Source organism: Brassica napus, unplaced genomic scaffold (genome assembly GCF_020379485.1).
Source record: "Brassica napus cultivar Da-Ae unplaced genomic scaffold, Da-Ae ScsIHWf_80;HRSCAF=146, whole genome shotgun sequence".
Taxonomy (NCBI): Eukaryota; Viridiplantae; Streptophyta; class Magnoliopsida; order Brassicales; family Brassicaceae; genus Brassica; species Brassica napus.
In genome coordinates this window covers 15,842-33,945 of record NW_026016856.1, presented here as the reverse complement: position 1 = coordinate 33,945, position 18,104 = coordinate 15,842, and the positions used below count along the sequence as shown (strand labels likewise).

Here is an 18,104-nt window from a genome sequence, read left to right as displayed (position 1 = left end):
TTTCTGGGCCTTTCCGAAATGGTGCTATGGGCGACGTAGTTCCTCACGGTTCAAAAGTTATGAGGTTTCCAAGTTTAGACTCGTTTTAGGCCGAATAATAAAATAAAAATAATAATAAAAAGGGGTGCAACACGAGGACTTCCCGGGAGGTCACCCATCCTAGTACTACTCTCGCCCAAGCACGCTTAACTGCGGAGTTCTGATGGGATCCGGTGCATTAGTGCTGGTATGATCGCACCCGTTAGTACATCACTCGCGTTTCCATATATCATTTGTTTCGGCCAATCCAAGTGTAAGGCCGTGGGGCCCACATGATTTTGTGATTTTTTTTTTCAGCGGAATAGTGCATCGAGGTTAATGGCGTTAAGAAAGCATCAAAAACAACCTGAAAATCCGATTGGGATCCTTTTTTACGTCCCTTAACTTTCTGCAGCCCGTTTGAGGGTCAAAACGGCTGAATTTGGGCCCGAAAAATTGCCACCCCTATTCACCGCCCTTTATGGTTTCTGGGCCTTTCCGAAATGGTGCTATGGGCGACGTAGTTCCTCACGGTTCAAAAGTTATGAGTTTCCAAGTTTAGACTCGTTTTAGGCCGAATAATAAAATAAAAATAATAATAAAAAGGGGTGCAACACGAGGACTTCCCGGGAGGTCACCCATCCTAGTACTACTCTCGCCCAAGCACGCTTAACTGCGGAGTTCTGATGGGATCCGGTGCATTAGTGCTGGTATGATCGCACCCGTTAGTACATCACTCGCGTTTCCATATATCATTTGTTTCGGCCAATCCAAGTGTAAGGCCGTGGGGCCCACATGATTTTGTGATTTTTTTTTTCAGCGGAATAGTGCATCGAGGTTAATGGCGTTAAGAAAGCATCAAAAACAACCTGAAAATCCGATTGGGATCCTTTTTTACGTCCCTTAACTTTCTGCAGCCCGTTTGAGGGTCAAAACGGCTGAATTTGGGCCCGAAAAATTGCCACCCCTATTCACCGCCCTTTATGGTTTCTGGGCCTTTCCGAAATGGTGCTATGGGCGACGTAGTTCCTCACGGTTCAAAAGTTATGAGGTTTCCAAGTTTAGACTCGTTTTAGGCCGAATAATAAAATAAAAATAATAATAAAAAGGGGTGCAACACGAGGACTTCCCGGGAGGTCACCCATCCTAGTACTACTCTCGCCCAAGCACGCTTAACTGCGGAGTTCTGATGGGATCCGGTGCATTAGTGCTGGTATGATCGCACCCGTTAGTACATCACTCGCGTTTCCATATATCATTTGTTTCGGCCAATCCAAGTGTAAGGCCGTGGGGCCCACATGATTTTGTGATTTTTTTTTTCAGCGGAATAGTGCATCGAGGTTAATGGCGTTAAGAAAGCATCAAAAACAACCTGAAAATCCGATTGGGATCCTTTTTTACGTCCCTTAACTTTCTGCAGCCCGTTTGAGGGTCAAAACGGCTGAATTTGGGCCCGAAAAATTGCCACCCCTATTCACCGCCCTTTATGGTTTCTGGGCCTTTCCGAAATGGTGCTATGGGCGACGTAGTTCCTCACGGTTCAAAAGTTATGAAGTTTCCAAGTTTAGACTCGTTTTAGGCCGAATAATAAAATAAAAATAATAATAAAAAGGGGTGCAACACGAGGACTTCCCGGGAGGTCACCCATCCTAGTACTACTCTCGCCCAAGCACGCTTAACTGCGGAGTTCTGATGGGATCCGGTGCATTAGTGCTGGTATGATCGCACCCGTTAGTACATCACTCGCGTTTCCATATATCATTTGTTTCGGCCAATCCAAGTGTAAGGCCGTGGGGCCCACATGATTTTGTGATTTTTTTTTTCAGCGGAATAGTGCATCGAGGTTAATGGCGTTAAGAAAGCATCAAAAACAACCTGAAAATCCGATTGGGATCCTTTTTTACGTCCCTTAACTTTCTGCAGCCCGTTTGAGGGTCAAAACGGCTGAATTTGGGCCCGAAAAATTGCCACCCCTATTCACCGCCCTTTATGGTTTCTGGGCCTTTCCGAAATGGTGCTATGGGCGACGTAGTTCCTCACGGTTCAAAAGTTATGAGGTTTCCAAGTTTAGACTCGTTTTAGGCCGAATAATAAAATAAAAATAATAATAAAAAGGGGTGCAACACGAGGACTTCCCGGGAGGTCACCCATCCTAGTACTACTCTCGCCCAAGCACGCTTAACTGCGGAGTTCTGATGGGATCCGGTGCATTAGTGCTGGTATGATCGCACCCGTTAGTACATCACTCGCGTTTCCATATATCATTTGTTTCGGCCAATCCAAGTGTAAGGCCGTGGGGCCCACATGATTTTGTGATTTTTTTTTTCAGCGGAATAGTGCATCGAGGTTAATGGCGTTAAGAAAGCATCAAAAACAACCTGAAAATCCGATTGGGATCCTTTTTTACGTCCCTTAACTTTCTGCAGCCCGTTTGAGGGTCAAAACGGCTGAATTTGGGCCCGAAAAATTGCCACCCCTATTCACCGCCCTTTATGGTTTCTGGGCCTTTCCGAAATGGTGCTATGGGCGACGTAGTTCCTCACGGTTCAAAAGTTATGAGTTTCCAAGTTTAGACTCGTTTTAGGCCGAATAATAAAATAAAAATAATAATAAAAAGGGGTGCAACACGAGGACTTCCCGGGAGGTCACCCATCCTAGTACTACTCTCGCCCAAGCACGCTTAACTGCGGAGTTCTGATGGGATCCGGTGCATTAGTGCTGGTATGATCGCACCCGTTAGTACATCACTCGCGTTTCCATATATCATTTGTTTCGGCCAATCCAAGTGTAAGGCCGTGGGGCCCACATGATTTTGTGATTTTTTTTTTCAGCGGAATAGTGCATCGAGGTTAATGGCGTTAAGAAAGCATCAAAAACAACCTGAAAATCCGATTGGGATCCTTTTTTACGTCCCTTAACTTTCTGCAGCCCGTTTGAGGGTCAAAACGGCTGAATTTGGGCCCGAAAAATTGCCACCCCTATTCACCGCCCTTTATGGTTTCTGGGCCTTTCCGAAATGGTGCTATGGGCGACGTAGTTCCTCACGGTTCAAAAGTTATGAAGTTTCCAAGTTTAGACTCGTTTTAGGCCGAATAATAAAATAAAAATAATAATAAAAAGGGGTGCAACACGAGGACTTCCCGGGAGGTCACCCATCCTAGTACTACTCTCGCCCAAGCACGCTTAACTGCGGAGTTCTGATGGGATCCGGTGCATTAGTGCTGGTATGATCGCACCCGTTAGTACATCACTCGCGTTTCCATATATCATTTGTTTCGGCCAATCCAAGTGTAAGGCCGTGGGGCCCACATGATTTTGTGATTTTTTTTTCAGCGGAATAGTGCATCGAGGTTAATGGCGTTAAGAAAGCATCAAAAACAACCTGAAAATCCGATTGGGATCCTTTTTTACGTCCCTTAACTTTCTGCAGCCCGTTTGAGGGTCAAAACGGCTGAATTTGGGCCCGAAAAATTGCCACCCCTATTCACCGCCCTTTATGGTTTCTGGGCCTTTCCGAAATGGTGCTATGGGCGACGTAGTTCCTCACGGTTCAAAAGTTATGAGTTTCCAAGTTTAGACTCGTTTTAGGCCGAAAAATAAAATAAAAATAATAATAAAAAGGGGTGCAACACGAGGACTTCCCGGGAGGTCACCCATCCTAGTACTACTCTCGCCCAAGCACGCTTAACTGCGGAGTTCTGATGGGATCCGGTGCATTAGTGCTGGTATGATCGCACCCGTTAGTACATCACTCGCGTTTCCATATATCATTTGTTTCGGCCAATCCAAGTGTAAGGCCGTGGGGCCCACATGATTTTGTGATTTTTTTTTCAGCGGAATAGTGCATCGAGGTTAATGGCGTTAAGAAAGCATCAAAAACAACCTGAAAATCCGATTGGGATCCTTTTTTACGTCCCTTAACTTTCTGCAGCCCGTTTGAGGGTCAAAACGGCTGAATTTGGGCCCGAAAAATTGCCACCCCTATTCACCGCCCTTTATGGTTTCTGGGCCTTTCCGAAATGGTGCTATGGGCGACGTAGTTCCTCACGGTTCAAAAGTTATGAAGTTTCCAAGTTTAGACTCGTTTTAGGCCGAATAATAAAATAAAAATAATAATAAAAAGGGGTGCAACACGAGGACTTCCCGGGAGGTCACCCATCCTAGTACTACTCTCGCCCAAGCACGCTTAACTGCGGAGTTCTGATGGGATCCGGTGCATTAGTGCTGGTATGATCGCACCCGTTAGTACATCACTCGCGTTTCCATATATCATTTGTTTCGGCCAATCCAAGTGTAAGGCCGTGGGGCCCACATGATTTTGTGATTTTTTTTTTCAGCGGAATAGTGCATCGAGGTTAATGGCGTTAAGAAAGCATCAAAAACAACCTGAAAATCCGATTGGGATCCTTTTTTACGTCCCTTAACTTTCTGCAGCCCGTTTGAGGGTCAAAACGGCTGAATTTGGGCCCGAAAAATTGCCACCCCTATTCACCGCCCTTTATGGTTTCTGGGCCTTTCCGAAATGGTGCTATGGGCGACGTAGTTCCTCACGGTTCAAAAGTTATGAAGTTTCCAAGTTTAGACTCGTTTTAGGCCGAAAAATAAAATAAAAATAATAATAAAAAGGGGTGCAACACGAGGACTTCCCGGGAGGTCACCCATCCTAGTACTACTCTCGCCCAAGCACGCTTAACTGCGGAGTTCTGATGGGATCCGGTGCATTAGTGCTGGTATGATCGCACCCGTTAGTACATCACTCGCGTTTCCATATATCATTTGTTTCGGCCAATCCAAGTGTAAGGCCGTGGGGCCCACATGATTTTGTGATTTTTTTTTTCAGCGGAATAGTGCATCGAGGTTAATGGCGTTAAGAAAGCATCAAAAACAACCTGAAAATCCGATTGGGATCCTTTTTTACGTCCCTTAACTTTCTGCAGCCCGTTTGAGGGTCAAAACGGCTGAATTTGGGCCCGAAAAATTGCCACCCCTATTCACCGCCCTTTATGGTTTCTGGGCCTTTCCGAAATGGTGCTATGGGCGACGTAGTTCCTCACGGTTCAAAAGTTATGAGGTTTCCAAGTTTAGACTCGTTTTAGGCCGAATAATAAAATAAAAATAATAATAAAAAGGGGTGCAACACGAGGACTTCCCGGGAGGTCACCCATCCTAGTACTACTCTCGCCCAAGCACGCTTAACTGCGGAGTTCTGATGGGATCCGGTGCATTAGTGCTGGTATGATCGCACCCGTTAGTACATCACTCGCGTTTCCATATATCATTTGTTTCGGCCAATCCAAGTGTAAGGCCGTGGGGCCCACATGATTTTGTGATTTTTTTTTCAGCGGAATAGTGCATCGAGGTTAATGGCGTTAAGAAAGCATCAAAAACAACCTGAAAATCCGATTGGGATCCTTTTTTACGTCCCTTAACTTTCTGCAGCCCGTTTGAGGGTCAAAACGGCTGAATTTGGGCCCGAAAAATTGCCACCCCTATTCACCGCCCTTTATGGTTTCTGGGCCTTTCCGAAATGGTGCTATGGGCGACGTAGTTCCTCACGGTTCAAAAGTTATGAAGTTTCCAAGTTTAGACTCGTTTTAGGCCGAAAAATAAAATAAAAATAATAATAAAAAGGGGTGCAACACGAGGACTTCCCGGGAGGTCACCCATCCTAGTACTACTCTCGCCCAAGCACGCTTAACTGCGGAGTTCTGATGGGATCCGGTGCATTAGTGCTGGTATGATCGCACCCGTTAGTACATCACTCGCGTTTCCATATATCATTTGTTTCGGCCAATCCAAGTGTAAGGCCGTGGGGCCCACATGATTTTGTGATTTTTTTTTTCAGCGGAATAGTGCATCGAGGTTAATGGCGTTAAGAAAGCATCAAAAACAACCTGAAAATCCGATTGGGATCCTTTTTTACGTCCCTTAACTTTCTGCAGCCCGTTTGAGGGTCAAAACGGCTGAATTTGGGCCCGAAAAATTGCCACCCCTATTCACCGCCCTTTATGGTTTCTGGGCCTTTCCGAAATGGTGCTATGGGCGACGTAGTTCCTCACGGTTCAAAAGTTATGAGTTTCCAAGTTTAGACTCGTTTTAGGCCGAATAATAAAATAAAAATAATAATAAAAAGGGGTGCAACACGAGGACTTCCCGGGAGGTCACCCATCCTAGTACTACTCTCGCCCAAGCACGCTTAACTGCGGAGTTCTGATGGGATCCGGTGCATTAGTGCTGGTATGATCGCACCCGTTAGTACATCACTCGCGTTTCCATATATCATTTGTTTCGGCCAATCCAAGTGTAAGGCCGTGGGGCCCACATGATTTTGTGATTTTTTTTTTCAGCGGAATAGTGCATCGAGGTTAATGGCGTTAAGAAAGCATCAAAAACAACCTGAAAATCCGATTGGGATCCTTTTTTACGTCCCTTAACTTTCTGCAGCCCGTTTGAGGGTCAAAACGGCTGAATTTGGGCCCGAAAAATTGCCACCCCTATTCACCGCCCTTTATGGTTTCTGGGCCTTTCCGAAATGGTGCTATGGGCGACGTAGTTCCTCACGGTTCAAAAGTTATGAGGTTTCCAAGTTTAGACTCGTTTTAGGCCGAAAATAAAATAAAAATAATAATAAAAAGGGGTGCAACACGAGGACTTCCCGGGAGGTCACCCATCCTAGTACTACTCTCGCCCAAGCACGCTTAACTGCGGAGTTCTGATGGGATCCGGTGCATTAGTGCTGGTATGATCGCACCCGTTAGTACATCACTCGCGTTTCCATATATCATTTGTTTCGGCCAATCCAAGTGTAAGGCCGTGGGGCCCACATGATTTTGTGATTTTTTTTTCAGCGGAATAGTGCATCGAGGTTAATGGCGTTAAGAAAGCATCAAAAACAACCTGAAAATCCGATTGGGATCCTTTTTTACGTCCCTTAACTTTCTGCAGCCCGTTTGAGGGTCAAAACGGCTGAATTTGGGCCCGAAAAATTGCCACCCCTATTCACCGCCCTTTATGGTTTCTGGGCCTTTCCGAAATGGTGCTATGGGCGACGTAGTTCCTCACGGTTCAAAAGTTATGAGTTTTCCAAGTTTAGACTCGTTTTAGGCCGAAAAATAAAATAAAAATAATAATAAAAAGGGGTGCAACACGAGGACTTCCCGGGAGGTCACCCATCCTAGTACTACTCTCGCCCAAGCACGCTTAACTGCGGAGTTCTGATGGGATCCGGTGCATTAGTGCTGGTATGATCGCACCCGTTAGTACATCACTCGCGTTTCCATATATCATTTGTTTCGGCCAATCCAAGTGTAAGGCCGTGGGGCCCACATGATTTTGTGATTTTTTTTTTCAGCGGAATAGTGCATCGAGGTTAATGGCGTTAAGAAAGCATCAAAAACAACCTGAAAATCCGATTGGGATCCTTTTTTACGTCCCTTAACTTTCTGCAGCCCGTTTGAGGGTCAAAACGGCTGAATTTGGGCCCGAAAAATTGCCACCCCTATTCACCGCCCTTTATGGTTTCTGGGCCTTTCCGAAATGGTGCTATGGGCGACGTAGTTCCTCACGGTTCAAAAGTTATGAAGTTTCCAAGTTTAGACTCGTTTTAGGCCGAATAATAAAATAAAAATAATAATAAAAAGGGGTGCAACACGAGGACTTCCCGGGAGGTCACCCATCCTAGTACTACTCTCGCCCAAGCACGCTTAACTGCGGAGTTCTGATGGGATCCGGTGCATTAGTGCTGGTATGATCGCACCCGTTAGTACATCACTCGCGTTTCCATATATCATTTGTTTCGGCCAATCCAAGTGTAAGGCCGTGGGGCCCACATGATTTTGTGATTTTTTTTTTCAGCGGAATAGTGCATCGAGGTTAATGGCGTTAAGAAAGCATCAAAAACAACCTGAAAATCCGATTGGGATCCTTTTTTACGTCCCTTAACTTTCTGCAGCCCGTTTGAGGGTCAAAACGGCTGAATTTGGGCCCGAAAAATTGCCACCCCTATTCACCGCCCTTTATGGTTTCTGGGCCTTTCCGAAATGGTGCTATGGGCGACGTAGTTCCTCACGGTTCAAAAGTTATGAGGTTTCCAAGTTTAGACTCGTTTTAGGCCGAATAATAAAATAAAAATAATAATAAAAAGGGGTGCAACACGAGGACTTCCCGGGAGGTCACCCATCCTAGTACTACTCTCGCCCAAGCACGCTTAACTGCGGAGTTCTGATGGGATCCGGTGCATTAGTGCTGGTATGATCGCACCCGTTAGTACATCACTCGCGTTTCCATATATCATTTGTTTCGGCCAATCCAAGTGTAAGGCCGTGGGGCCCACATGATTTTGTGATTTTTTTTTTCAGCGGAATAGTGCATCGAGGTTAATGGCGTTAAGAAAGCATCAAAAACAACCTGAAAATCCGATTGGGATCCTTTTTTACGTCCCTTAACTTTCTGCAGCCCGTTTGAGGGTCAAAACGGCTGAATTTGGGCCCGAAAAATTGCCACCCCTATTCACCGCCCTTTATGGTTTCTGGGCCTTTCCGAAATGGTGCTATGGGCGACGTAGTTCCTCACGGTTCAAAAGTTATGAAGTTTCCAAGTTTAGACTCGTTTTAGGCCGAATAATAAAATAAAAATAATAATAAAAAGGGGTGCAACACGAGGACTTCCCGGGAGGTCACCCATCCTAGTACTACTCTCGCCCAAGCACGCTTAACTGCGGAGTTCTGATGGGATCCGGTGCATTAGTGCTGGTATGATCGCACCCGTTAGTACATCACTCGCGTTTCCATATATCATTTGTTTCGGCCAATCCAAGTGTAAGGCCGTGGGGCCCACATGATTTTGTGATTTTTTTTTCAGCGGAATAGTGCATCGAGGTTAATGGCGTTAAGAAAGCATCAAAAACAACCTGAAAATCCGATTGGGATCCTTTTTTACGTCCCTTAACTTTCTGCAGCCCGTTTGAGGGTCAAAACGGCTGAATTTGGGCCCGAAAAATTGCCACCCCTATTCACCGCCCTTTATGGTTTCTGGGCCTTTCCGAAATGGTGCTATGGGCGACGTAGTTCCTCACGGTTCAAAAGTTATGAGGTTTCCAAGTTTAGACTCGTTTTAGGCCGAAAAATAAAAAAATAAAATAAAAAGGGGTGCAACACGAGGACTTCCCGGGAGGTCACCCATCCTAGTACTACTCTCGCCCAAGCACGCTTAACTGCGGAGTTCTGATGGGATCCGGTGCATTAGTGCTGGTATGATCGCACCCGTTAGTACATCACTCGCGTTTCCATATATCATTTGTTTCGGCCAATCCAAGTGTAAGGCCGTGGGGCCCACATGATTTTGTGATTTTTTTTTTCAGCGGAATAGTGCATCGAGGTTAATGGCGTTAAGAAAGCATCAAAAACAACCTGAAAATCCGATTGGGATCCTTTTTTACGTCCCTTAACTTTCTGCAGCCCGTTTGAGGGTCAAAACGGCTGAATTTGGGCCCGAAAAATTGCCACCCCTATTCACCGCCCTTTATGGTTTCTGGGCCTTTCCGAAATGGTGCTATGGGCGACGTAGTTCCTCACGGTTCAAAAGTTATGAGGTTTCCAAGTTTAGACTCGTTTTAGGCCGAAAATAAAATAAAAATAATAATAAAAAGGGGTGCAACACGAGGACTTCCCGGGAGGTCACCCATCCTAGTACTACTCTCGCCCAAGCACGCTTAACTGCGGAGTTCTGATGGGATCCGGTGCATTAGTGCTGGTATGATCGCACCCGTTAGTACATCACTCGCGTTTCCATATATCATTTGTTTCGGCCAATCCAAGTGTAAGGCCGTGGGGCCCACATGATTTTGTGATTTTTTTTTTCAGCGGAATAGTGCATCGAGGTTAATGGCGTTAAGAAAGCATCAAAAACAACCTGAAAATCCGATTGGGATCCTTTTTTACGTCCCTTAACTTTCTGCAGCCCGTTTGAGGGTCAAAACGGCTGAATTTGGGCCCGAAAAATTGCCACCCCTATTCACCGCCCTTTATGGTTTCTGGGCCTTTCCGAAATGGTGCTATGGGCGACGTAGTTCCTCACGGTTCAAAAGTTATGAGGTTTCCAAGTTTAGACTCGTTTTAGGCCGAATAATAAAATAAAAATAATAATAAAAAGGGGTGCAACACGAGGACTTCCCGGGAGGTCACCCATCCTAGTACTACTCTCGCCCAAGCACGCTTAACTGCGGAGTTCTGATGGGATCCGGTGCATTAGTGCTGGTATGATCGCACCCGTTAGTACATCACTCGCGTTTCCATATATCATTTGTTTCGGCCAATCCAAGTGTAAGGCCGTGGGGCCCACATGATTTTGTGATTTTTTTTTTCAGCGGAATAGTGCATCGAGGTTAATGGCGTTAAGAAAGCATCAAAAACAACCTGAAAATCCGATTGGGATCCTTTTTTACGTCCCTTAACTTTCTGCAGCCCGTTTGAGGGTCAAAACGGCTGAATTTGGGCCCGAAAAATTGCCACCCCTATTCACCGCCCTTTATGGTTTCTGGGCCTTTCCGAAATGGTGCTATGGGCGACGTAGTTCCTCACGGTTCAAAAGTTATGAGTTTCCAAGTTTAGACTCGTTTTAGGCCGAATAATAAAATAAAAATAATAATAAAAAGGGGTGCAACACGAGGACTTCCCGGGAGGTCACCCATCCTAGTACTACTCTCGCCCAAGCACGCTTAACTGCGGAGTTCTGATGGGATCCGGTGCATTAGTGCTGGTATGATCGCACCCGTTAGTACATCACTCGCGTTTCCATATATCATTTGTTTCGGCCAATCCAAGTGTAAGGCCGTGGGGCCCACATGATTTTGTGATTTTTTTTTTCAGCGGAATAGTGCATCGAGGTTAATGGCGTTAAGAAAGCATCAAAAACAACCTGAAAATCCGATTGGGATCCTTTTTTACGTCCCTTAACTTTCTGCAGCCCGTTTGAGGGTCAAAACGGCTGAATTTGGGCCCGAAAAATTGCCACCCCTATTCACCGCCCTTTATGGTTTCTGGGCCTTTCCGAAATGGTGCTATGGGCGACGTAGTTCCTCACGGTTCAAAAGTTATGAAGTTTCCAAGTTTAGACTCGTTTTAGGCCGAATAATAAAATAAAAATAATAATAAAAAGGGGTGCAACACGAGGACTTCCCGGGAGGTCACCCATCCTAGTACTACTCTCGCCCAAGCACGCTTAACTGCGGAGTTCTGATGGGATCCGGTGCATTAGTGCTGGTATGATCGCACCCGTTAGTACATCACTCGCGTTTCCATATATCATTTGTTTCGGCCAATCCAAGTGTAAGGCCGTGGGGCCCACATGATTTTGTGATTTTTTTTTTCAGCGGAATAGTGCATCGAGGTTAATGGCGTTAAGAAAGCATCAAAAACAACCTGAAAATCCGATTGGGATCCTTTTTTACGTCCCTTAACTTTCTGCAGCCCGTTTGAGGGTCAAAACGGCTGAATTTGGGCCCGAAAAATTGCCACCCCTATTCACCGCCCTTTATGGTTTCTGGGCCTTTCCGAAATGGTGCTATGGGCGACGTAGTTCCTCACGGTTCAAAAGTTATGAGTTTCCAAGTTTAGACTCGTTTTAGGCCGAATAATAAAATAAAAATAATAATAAAAAGGGGTGCAACACGAGGACTTCCCGGGAGGTCACCCATCCTAGTACTACTCTCGCCCAAGCACGCTTAACTGCGGAGTTCTGATGGGATCCGGTGCATTAGTGCTGGTATGATCGCACCCGTTAGTACATCACTCGCGTTTCCATATATCATTTGTTTCGGCCAATCCAAGTGTAAGGCCGTGGGGCCCACATGATTTTGTGATTTTTTTTTTCAGCGGAATAGTGCATCGAGGTTAATGGCGTTAAGAAAGCATCAAAAACAACCTGAAAATCCGATTGGGATCCTTTTTTACGTCCCTTAACTTTCTGCAGCCCGTTTGAGGGTCAAAACGGCTGAATTTGGGCCCGAAAAATTGCCACCCCTATTCACCGCCCTTTATGGTTTCTGGGCCTTTCCGAAATGGTGCTATGGGCGACGTAGTTCCTCACGGTTCAAAAGTTATGAGGTTTCCAAGTTTAGACTCGTTTTAGGCCGAAAAATAAAATAAAAATAATAATAAAAAGGGGTGCAACACGAGGACTTCCCGGGAGGTCACCCATCCTAGTACTACTCTCGCCCAAGCACGCTTAACTGCGGAGTTCTGATGGGATCCGGTGCATTAGTGCTGGTATGATCGCACCCGTTAGTACATCACTCGCGTTTCCATATATCATTTGTTTCGGCCAATCCAAGTGTAAGGCCGTGGGGCCCACATGATTTTGTGATTTTTTTTTCAGCGGAATAGTGCATCGAGGTTAATGGCGTTAAGAAAGCATCAAAAACAACCTGAAAATCCGATTGGGATCCTTTTTTACGTCCCTTAACTTTCTGCAGCCCGTTTGAGGGTCAAAACGGCTGAATTTGGGCCCGAAAAATTGCCACCCCTATTCACCGCCCTTTATGGTTTCTGGGCCTTTCCGAAATGGTGCTATGGGCGACGTAGTTCCTCACGGTTCAAAAGTTATGAAGTTTCCAAGTTTAGACTCGTTTTAGGCCGAAAAATAAAATAAAAATAATAATAAAAAGGGGTGCAACACGAGGACTTCCCGGGAGGTCACCCATCCTAGTACTACTCTCGCCCAAGCACGCTTAACTGCGGAGTTCTGATGGGATCCGGTGCATTAGTGCTGGTATGATCGCACCCGTTAGTACATCACTCGCGTTTCCATATATCATTTGTTTCGGCCAATCCAAGTGTAAGGCCGTGGGGCCCACATGATTTTGTGATTTTTTTTTCAGCGGAATAGTGCATCGAGGTTAATGGCGTTAAGAAAGCATCAAAAACAACCTGAAAATCCGATTGGGATCCTTTTTTACGTCCCTTAACTTTCTGCAGCCCGTTTGAGGGTCAAAACGGCTGAATTTGGGCCCGAAAAATTGCCACCCCTATTCACCGCCCTTTATGGTTTCTGGGCCTTTCCGAAATGGTGCTATGGGCGACGTAGTTCCTCACGGTTCAAAAGTTATGAGGTTTCCAAGTTTAGACTCGTTTTAGGCCGAAAAATAAAATAAAAATAATAATAAAAAGGGGTGCAACACGAGGACTTCCCGGGAGGTCACCCATCCTAGTACTACTCTCGCCCAAGCACGCTTAACTGCGGAGTTCTGATGGGATCCGGTGCATTAGTGCTGGTATGATCGCACCCGTTAGTACATCACTCGCGTTTCCATATATCATTTGTTTCGGCCAATCCAAGTGTAAGGCCGTGGGGCCCACATGATTTTGTGATTTTTTTTTTCAGCGGAATAGTGCATCGAGGTTAATGGCGTTAAGAAAGCATCAAAAACAACCTGAAAATCCGATTGGGATCCTTTTTTACGTCCCTTAACTTTCTGCAGCCCGTTTGAGGGTCAAAACGGCTGAATTTGGGCCCGAAAAATTGCCACCCCTATTCACCGCCCTTTATGGTTTCTGGGCCTTTCCGAAATGGTGCTATGGGCGACGTAGTTCCTCACGGTTCAAAAGTTATGAGGTTTCCAAGTTTAGACTCGTTTTAGGCCGAAAAATAAAATAAAAATAATAATAAAAAGGGGTGCAACACGAGGACTTCCCGGGAGGTCACCCATCCTAGTACTACTCTCGCCCAAGCACGCTTAACTGCGGAGTTCTGATGGGATCCGGTGCATTAGTGCTGGTATGATCGCACCCGTTAGTACATCACTCGCGTTTCCATATATCATTTGTTTCGGCCAATCCAAGTGTAAGGCCGTGGGGCCCACATGATTTTGTGATTTTTTTTTTCAGCGGAATAGTGCATCGAGGTTAATGGCGTTAAGAAAGCATCAAAAACAACCTGAAAATCCGATTGGGATCCTTTTTTACGTCCCTTAACTTTCTGCAGCCCGTTTGAGGGTCAAAACGGCTGAATTTGGGCCCGAAAAATTGCCACCCCTATTCACCGCCCTTTATGGTTTCTGGGCCTTTCCGAAATGGTGCTATGGGCGACGTAGTTCCTCACGGTTCAAAAGTTATGAGGTTTCCAAGTTTAGACTCGTTTTAGGCCGAAAAATAAAATAAAAATAATAATAAAAAGGGGTGCAACACGAGGACTTCCCGGGAGGTCACCCATCCTAGTACTACTCTCGCCCAAGCACGCTTAACTGCGGAGTTCTGATGGGATCCGGTGCATTAGTGCTGGTATGATCGCACCCGTTAGTACATCACTCGCGTTTCCATATATCATTTGTTTCGGCCAATCCAAGTGTAAGGCCGTGGGGCCCACATGATTTTGTGATTTTTTTTTTCAGCGGAATAGTGCATCGAGGTTAATGGCGTTAAGAAAGCATCAAAAACAACCTGAAAATCCGATTGGGATCCTTTTTTACGTCCCTTAACTTTCTGCAGCCCGTTTGAGGGTCAAAACGGCTGAATTTGGGCCCGAAAAATTGCCACCCCTATTCACCGCCCTTTATGGTTTCTGGGCCTTTCCGAAATGGTGCTATGGGCGACGTAGTTCCTCACGGTTCAAAAGTTATGAGGTTTCCAAGTTTAGACTCGTTTTAGGCCGAATAATAAAATAAAAATAATAATAAAAAGGGGTGCAACACGAGGACTTCCCGGGAGGTCACCCATCCTAGTACTACTCTCGCCCAAGCACGCTTAACTGCGGAGTTCTGATGGGATCCGGTGCATTAGTGCTGGTATGATCGCACCCGTTAGTACATCACTCGCGTTTCCATATATCATTTGTTTCGGCCAATCCAAGTGTAAGGCCGTGGGGCCCACATGATTTTGTGATTTTTTTTTTCAGCGGAATAGTGCATCGAGGTTAATGGCGTTAAGAAAGCATCAAAAACAACCTGAAAATCCGATTGGGATCCTTTTTTACGTCCCTTAACTTTCTGCAGCCCGTTTGAGGGTCAAAACGGCTGAATTTGGGCCCGAAAAATTGCCACCCCTATTCACCGCCCTTTATGGTTTCTGGGCCTTTCCGAAATGGTGCTATGGGCGACGTAGTTCCTCACGGTTCAAAAGTTATGAGGTTTCCAAGTTTAGACTCGTTTTAGGCCGAATAATAAAATAAAAATAATAATAAAAAGGGGTGCAACACGAGGACTTCCCGGGAGGTCACCCATCCTAGTACTACTCTCGCCCAAGCACGCTTAACTGCGGAGTTCTGATGGGATCCGGTGCATTAGTGCTGGTATGATCGCACCCGTTAGTACATCACTCGCGTTTCCATATATCATTTGTTTCGGCCAATCCAAGTGTAAGGCCGTGGGGCCCACATGATTTTGTGATTTTTTTTTTCAGCGGAATAGTGCATCGAGGTTAATGGCGTTAAGAAAGCATCAAAAACAACCTGAAAATCCGATTGGGATCCTTTTTTACGTCCCTTAACTTTCTGCAGCCCGTTTGAGGGTCAAAACGGCTGAATTTGGGCCCGAAAAATTGCCACCCCTATTCACCGCCCTTTATGGTTTCTGGGCCTTTCCGAAATGGTGCTATGGGCGACGTAGTTCCTCACGGTTCAAAAGTTATGAGTTTTCCAAGTTTAGACTCGTTTTAGGCCGAAAAATAAAATAAAAATAATAATAAAAAGGGGTGCAACACGAGGACTTCCCGGGAGGTCACCCATCCTAGTACTACTCTCGCCCAAGCACGCTTAACTGCGGAGTTCTGATGGGATCCGGTGCATTAGTGCTGGTATGATCGCACCCGTTAGTACATCACTCGCGTTTCCATATATCATTTGTTTCGGCCAATCCAAGTGTAAGGCCGTGGGGCCCACATGATTTTGTGATTTTTTTTTTCAGCGGAATAGTGCATCGAGGTTAATGGCGTTAAGAAAGCATCAAAAACAACCTGAAAATCCGATTGGGATCCTTTTTTACGTCCCTTAACTTTCTGCAGCCCGTTTGAGGGTCAAAACGGCTGAATTTGGGCCCGAAAAATTGCCACCCCTATTCACCGCCCTTTATGGTTTCTGGGCCTTTCCGAAATGGTGCTATGGGCGACGTAGTTCCTCACGGTTCAAAAGTTATGAAGTTTCCAAGTTTAGACTCGTTTTAGGCCGAATAATAAAATAAAAATAATAATAAAAAGGGGTGCAACACGAGGACTTCCCGGGAGGTCACCCATCCTAGTACTACTCTCGCCCAAGCACGCTTAACTGCGGAGTTCTGATGGGATCCGGTGCATTAGTGCTGGTATGATCGCACCCGTTAGTACATCACTCGCGTTTCCATATATCATTTGTTTCGGCCAATCCAAGTGTAAGGCCGTGGGGCCCACATGATTTTGTGATTTTTTTTTTCAGCGGAATAGTGCATCGAGGTTAATGGCGTTAAGAAAGCATCAAAAACAACCTGAAAATCCGATTGGGATCCTTTTTTACGTCCCTTAACTTTCTGCAGCCCGTTTGAGGGTCAAAACGGCTGAATTTGGGCCCGAAAAATTGCCACCCCTATTCACCGCCCTTTATGGTTTCTGGGCCTTTCCGAAATGGTGCTATGGGCGACGTAGTTCCTCACGGTTCAAAAGTTATGAGTTTCCAAGTTTAGACTCGTTTTAGGCCGAAAATAAAATAAAAATAATAATAAAAAGGGGTGCAACACGAGGACTTCCCGGGAGGTCACCCATCCTAGTACTACTCTCGCCCAAGCACGCTTAACTGCGGAGTTCTGATGGGATCCGGTGCATTAGTGCTGGTATGATCGCACCCGTTAGTACATCACTCGCGTTTCCATATATCATTTGTTTCGGCCAATCCAAGTGTAAGGCCGTGGGGCCCACATGATTTTGTGATTTTTTTTTTCAGCGGAATAGTGCATCGAGGTTAATGGCGTTAAGAAAGCATCAAAAACAACCTGAAAATCCGATTGGGATCCTTTTTTACGTCCCTTAACTTTCTGCAGCCCGTTTGAGGGTCAAAACGGCTGAATTTGGGCCCGAAAAATTGCCACCCCTATTCACCGCCCTTTATGGTTTCTGGGCCTTTCCGAAATGGTGCTATGGGCGACGTAGTTCCTCACGGTTCAAAAGTTATGAAGTTTCCAAGTTTAGACTCGTTTTAGGCCGAATAATAAAATAAAAATAATAATAAAAAGGGGTGCAACACGAGGACTTCCCGGGAGGTCACCCATCCTAGTACTACTCTCGCCCAAGCACGCTTAACTGCGGAGTTCTGATGGGATCCGGTGCATTAGTGCTGGTATGATCGCACCCGTTAGTACATCACTCGCGTTTCCATATATCATTTGTTTCGGCCAATCCAAGTGTAAGGCCGTGGGGCCCACATGATTTTGTGATTTTTTTTTCAGCGGAATAGTGCATCGAGGTTAATGGCGTTAAGAAAGCATCAAAAACAACCTGAAAATCCGATTGGGATCCTTTTTTACGTCCCTTAACTTTCTGCAGCCCGTTTGAGGGTCAAAACGGCTGAATTTGGGCCCGAAAAATTGCCACCCCTATTCACCGCCCTTTATGGTTTCTGGGCCTTTCCGAAATGGTGCTATGGGCGACGTAGTTCCTCACGGTTCAAAAGTTATGAAGTTTCCAAGTTTAGACTCGTTTTAGGCCGAATAATAAAATAAAAATAATAATAAAAAGGGGTGCAACACGAGGACTTCCCGGGAGGTCACCCATCCTAGTACTACTCTCGCCCAAGCACGCTTAACTGCGGAGTTCTGATGGGATCCGGTGCATTAGTGCTGGTATGATCGCACCCGTTAGTACATCACTCGCGTTTCCATATATCATTTGTTTCGGCCAATCCAAGTGTAAGGCCGTGGGGCCCACATGATTTTGTGATTTTTTTTTTCAGCGGAATAGTGCATCGAGGTTAATGGCGTTAAGAAAGCATCAAAAACAACCTGAAAATCCGATTGGGATCCTTTTTTACGTCCCTTAACTTTCTGCAGCCCGTTTGAGGGTCAAAACGGCTGAATTTGGGCCCGAAAAATTGCCACCCCTATTCACCGCCCTTTATGGTTTCTGGGCCTTTCCGAA

General features: G+C 45.7%; 36 non-coding genes across 36 annotated transcripts; all 36 read right to left on the bottom strand.

The window, feature by feature from the left end:
* Positions 1 to 121: 121 nt before the first annotated feature.
* LOC125605849 lies at positions 122 to 240 on the bottom strand. The gene has a single exon (XR_007337275.1). It is a non-coding gene; the product is annotated as a 5S ribosomal RNA (ribosomal RNA).
* A 383-nt stretch (positions 241 to 623) lies between these two features.
* Positions 624 to 742, bottom strand: LOC125605848. Its single transcript, XR_007337274.1, has one exon. It is a non-coding gene; the product is annotated as a 5S ribosomal RNA (ribosomal RNA).
* A 384-nt stretch (positions 743 to 1,126) lies between these two features.
* Positions 1,127 to 1,245, bottom strand: LOC125605847. Its single transcript, XR_007337273.1, has one exon. It is a non-coding gene; the product is annotated as a 5S ribosomal RNA (ribosomal RNA).
* A 384-nt stretch (positions 1,246 to 1,629) lies between these two features.
* LOC125605846 lies at positions 1,630 to 1,748 on the bottom strand. Its single transcript, XR_007337272.1, has one exon. It is a non-coding gene; the product is annotated as a 5S ribosomal RNA (ribosomal RNA).
* Positions 1,749 to 2,132: 384 nt separating this feature from the next.
* On the bottom strand, positions 2,133 to 2,251 carry LOC125605845. The gene has a single exon (XR_007337271.1). It is a non-coding gene; the product is annotated as a 5S ribosomal RNA (ribosomal RNA).
* Positions 2,252 to 2,634: 383 nt separating this feature from the next.
* LOC125605843 lies at positions 2,635 to 2,753 on the bottom strand. Its single transcript, XR_007337269.1, has one exon. It is a non-coding gene; the product is annotated as a 5S ribosomal RNA (ribosomal RNA).
* A 384-nt stretch (positions 2,754 to 3,137) lies between these two features.
* Positions 3,138 to 3,256, bottom strand: LOC125605842. The gene has a single exon (XR_007337268.1). It is a non-coding gene; the product is annotated as a 5S ribosomal RNA (ribosomal RNA).
* A 382-nt stretch (positions 3,257 to 3,638) lies between these two features.
* LOC125605841 lies at positions 3,639 to 3,757 on the bottom strand. The gene has a single exon (XR_007337267.1). It is a non-coding gene; the product is annotated as a 5S ribosomal RNA (ribosomal RNA).
* A 383-nt stretch (positions 3,758 to 4,140) lies between these two features.
* Positions 4,141 to 4,259, bottom strand: LOC125605840. The gene has a single exon (XR_007337266.1). It is a non-coding gene; the product is annotated as a 5S ribosomal RNA (ribosomal RNA).
* Positions 4,260 to 4,643: 384 nt separating this feature from the next.
* On the bottom strand, positions 4,644 to 4,762 carry LOC125605839. The gene has a single exon (XR_007337265.1). It is a non-coding gene; the product is annotated as a 5S ribosomal RNA (ribosomal RNA).
* Positions 4,763 to 5,146: 384 nt separating this feature from the next.
* On the bottom strand, positions 5,147 to 5,265 carry LOC125605965. Its single transcript, XR_007337390.1, has one exon. It is a non-coding gene; the product is annotated as a 5S ribosomal RNA (ribosomal RNA).
* Positions 5,266 to 5,648: 383 nt separating this feature from the next.
* Positions 5,649 to 5,767, bottom strand: LOC125605964. The gene has a single exon (XR_007337389.1). It is a non-coding gene; the product is annotated as a 5S ribosomal RNA (ribosomal RNA).
* Positions 5,768 to 6,150: 383 nt separating this feature from the next.
* On the bottom strand, positions 6,151 to 6,269 carry LOC125605963. Its single transcript, XR_007337388.1, has one exon. It is a non-coding gene; the product is annotated as a 5S ribosomal RNA (ribosomal RNA).
* A 383-nt stretch (positions 6,270 to 6,652) lies between these two features.
* Positions 6,653 to 6,771, bottom strand: LOC125605962. Its single transcript, XR_007337387.1, has one exon. It is a non-coding gene; the product is annotated as a 5S ribosomal RNA (ribosomal RNA).
* A 383-nt stretch (positions 6,772 to 7,154) lies between these two features.
* On the bottom strand, positions 7,155 to 7,273 carry LOC125605961. The gene has a single exon (XR_007337386.1). It is a non-coding gene; the product is annotated as a 5S ribosomal RNA (ribosomal RNA).
* Positions 7,274 to 7,657: 384 nt separating this feature from the next.
* LOC125605959 lies at positions 7,658 to 7,776 on the bottom strand. The gene has a single exon (XR_007337384.1). It is a non-coding gene; the product is annotated as a 5S ribosomal RNA (ribosomal RNA).
* A 384-nt stretch (positions 7,777 to 8,160) lies between these two features.
* LOC125605958 lies at positions 8,161 to 8,279 on the bottom strand. The gene has a single exon (XR_007337383.1). It is a non-coding gene; the product is annotated as a 5S ribosomal RNA (ribosomal RNA).
* Positions 8,280 to 8,663: 384 nt separating this feature from the next.
* On the bottom strand, positions 8,664 to 8,782 carry LOC125605957. The gene has a single exon (XR_007337382.1). It is a non-coding gene; the product is annotated as a 5S ribosomal RNA (ribosomal RNA).
* Positions 8,783 to 9,161: 379 nt separating this feature from the next.
* LOC125605956 lies at positions 9,162 to 9,280 on the bottom strand. Its single transcript, XR_007337381.1, has one exon. It is a non-coding gene; the product is annotated as a 5S ribosomal RNA (ribosomal RNA).
* Positions 9,281 to 9,663: 383 nt separating this feature from the next.
* On the bottom strand, positions 9,664 to 9,782 carry LOC125605955. Its single transcript, XR_007337380.1, has one exon. It is a non-coding gene; the product is annotated as a 5S ribosomal RNA (ribosomal RNA).
* A 384-nt stretch (positions 9,783 to 10,166) lies between these two features.
* On the bottom strand, positions 10,167 to 10,285 carry LOC125605954. Its single transcript, XR_007337379.1, has one exon. It is a non-coding gene; the product is annotated as a 5S ribosomal RNA (ribosomal RNA).
* Positions 10,286 to 10,668: 383 nt separating this feature from the next.
* On the bottom strand, positions 10,669 to 10,787 carry LOC125605953. Its single transcript, XR_007337378.1, has one exon. It is a non-coding gene; the product is annotated as a 5S ribosomal RNA (ribosomal RNA).
* Positions 10,788 to 11,171: 384 nt separating this feature from the next.
* On the bottom strand, positions 11,172 to 11,290 carry LOC125605952. The gene has a single exon (XR_007337377.1). It is a non-coding gene; the product is annotated as a 5S ribosomal RNA (ribosomal RNA).
* Positions 11,291 to 11,673: 383 nt separating this feature from the next.
* On the bottom strand, positions 11,674 to 11,792 carry LOC125605951. Its single transcript, XR_007337376.1, has one exon. It is a non-coding gene; the product is annotated as a 5S ribosomal RNA (ribosomal RNA).
* Positions 11,793 to 12,176: 384 nt separating this feature from the next.
* Positions 12,177 to 12,295, bottom strand: LOC125605950. The gene has a single exon (XR_007337375.1). It is a non-coding gene; the product is annotated as a 5S ribosomal RNA (ribosomal RNA).
* A 383-nt stretch (positions 12,296 to 12,678) lies between these two features.
* Positions 12,679 to 12,797, bottom strand: LOC125605948. Its single transcript, XR_007337373.1, has one exon. It is a non-coding gene; the product is annotated as a 5S ribosomal RNA (ribosomal RNA).
* A 383-nt stretch (positions 12,798 to 13,180) lies between these two features.
* On the bottom strand, positions 13,181 to 13,299 carry LOC125605947. The gene has a single exon (XR_007337372.1). It is a non-coding gene; the product is annotated as a 5S ribosomal RNA (ribosomal RNA).
* A 384-nt stretch (positions 13,300 to 13,683) lies between these two features.
* On the bottom strand, positions 13,684 to 13,802 carry LOC125605946. Its single transcript, XR_007337371.1, has one exon. It is a non-coding gene; the product is annotated as a 5S ribosomal RNA (ribosomal RNA).
* A 384-nt stretch (positions 13,803 to 14,186) lies between these two features.
* Positions 14,187 to 14,305, bottom strand: LOC125605945. Its single transcript, XR_007337370.1, has one exon. It is a non-coding gene; the product is annotated as a 5S ribosomal RNA (ribosomal RNA).
* A 384-nt stretch (positions 14,306 to 14,689) lies between these two features.
* LOC125605944 lies at positions 14,690 to 14,808 on the bottom strand. The gene has a single exon (XR_007337369.1). It is a non-coding gene; the product is annotated as a 5S ribosomal RNA (ribosomal RNA).
* A 384-nt stretch (positions 14,809 to 15,192) lies between these two features.
* LOC125605943 lies at positions 15,193 to 15,311 on the bottom strand. Its single transcript, XR_007337368.1, has one exon. It is a non-coding gene; the product is annotated as a 5S ribosomal RNA (ribosomal RNA).
* Positions 15,312 to 15,695: 384 nt separating this feature from the next.
* LOC125605942 lies at positions 15,696 to 15,814 on the bottom strand. Its single transcript, XR_007337367.1, has one exon. It is a non-coding gene; the product is annotated as a 5S ribosomal RNA (ribosomal RNA).
* Positions 15,815 to 16,198: 384 nt separating this feature from the next.
* On the bottom strand, positions 16,199 to 16,317 carry LOC125605941. Its single transcript, XR_007337366.1, has one exon. It is a non-coding gene; the product is annotated as a 5S ribosomal RNA (ribosomal RNA).
* A 382-nt stretch (positions 16,318 to 16,699) lies between these two features.
* Positions 16,700 to 16,818, bottom strand: LOC125605940. Its single transcript, XR_007337365.1, has one exon. It is a non-coding gene; the product is annotated as a 5S ribosomal RNA (ribosomal RNA).
* Positions 16,819 to 17,202: 384 nt separating this feature from the next.
* On the bottom strand, positions 17,203 to 17,321 carry LOC125605939. The gene has a single exon (XR_007337364.1). It is a non-coding gene; the product is annotated as a 5S ribosomal RNA (ribosomal RNA).
* A 383-nt stretch (positions 17,322 to 17,704) lies between these two features.
* Positions 17,705 to 17,823, bottom strand: LOC125605937. The gene has a single exon (XR_007337362.1). It is a non-coding gene; the product is annotated as a 5S ribosomal RNA (ribosomal RNA).
* Between the last annotated feature and the right edge of the window lie 281 nt (positions 17,824 to 18,104).